The sequence below is a fragment of the Limulus polyphemus genome, unplaced genomic scaffold (assembly GCF_000517525.1).
Source record: "Limulus polyphemus unplaced genomic scaffold, Limulus_polyphemus-2.1.2 Scaffold474, whole genome shotgun sequence".
Taxonomy (NCBI): domain Eukaryota; kingdom Metazoa; phylum Arthropoda; class Merostomata; order Xiphosura; family Limulidae; genus Limulus; species Limulus polyphemus.
The window spans coordinates 494378-495383 of NW_013666084.1; the positions used below are offsets into that span (position 1 = coordinate 494378).

A 1006-nucleotide genomic window follows, 5' to 3' on the forward strand; every position below is an offset into this window, starting at 1 on the left:
AAACCTTATTTTCAATAAGCAATCCTGAAAAATATTTGGGGGTGCTTAACTTTTTTCCAGGTGTATATATATACCTACTTAGATATGTGGGTTTCCATACTTGTGATGGGCATAGCCCAGGTGGCACTTTGTGTTGGCTTTGTACTTGATGGCAATCAGTCCTATGTCCACACCATTCTGCTATCTTTGTTCTGTTGGTGCAGTTCTGGACAACTGGAAAATTTCCAGCATCTGGTCTTTGGAAGCAGGGTTTCTCTGTCTCTTCATCTTTGAGCTGGTGGCTACTCCATAAGCTTTTTATCATCTTCTATCTCATCTGTCTAGTCTTCTTATCATGATCTGTTGTTTCTTTTTTCCCCTGATAGGGAAGCACTTGTTCCGAGGACCTCTATTTTTGTGGCTCTGGACTTTCTTGGGCCAACAACCACCATTTTAAACTGTTAACCTATTATGTCTCAAACTCTCAAGCTCTGGTGATGGATCCACTAACTCAACTAGTCTTGGACACTTCTACATCCTCTGGTGTTTTCAGTGGATTTTCTCCCACTATGGACATCCTATCATCGCTGCCTTTCCACCTCCTTCTTTACTCCTTGCTTCAGATTTATAGACCATTGCCTCCCCCCATATGAGATCTTGCAAATGAGGATGGGGACAACCCCGACACATTATGTCCCATTACTTAAACCACGGGGAAGTTTCACTTATTCTGGCTTTCATCTCCCCACAGTTGCTATTCTACACTCTTCATAGTGGCTCTGGTGATCAAATGTCTCTTTTTTTTTTTAAGGTCTCAACGATTTTGTCCACACTACATATATCAATCTATATTATGGAGACAATGGAACCCACCAAATGGCTAGTGTTGCCTCAAAGGAAATACATACCCAAAACTCAAAATCTACATTGTGTGGAGAGGTACAGAAAGCATTAAGTCTATCCACTCTTATTCAGTGCCTGCTGTTAGATGGGATTTTCCACAAAACTGCTTTGGCAAAAAAAAAAA

At 41.0% G+C, this 1006-nt stretch overlaps 1 protein-coding gene across 2 annotated transcripts in view; it reads left to right on the forward strand.

The window, feature by feature from the left end:
• Window positions 1-1006, forward strand: part of LOC106458493 (pericentrin-like) — a 153406-nt gene that overhangs the window by 109627 nt on the left and 42773 nt on the right. The gene's annotated exons all lie outside the window — the stretch shown is intronic.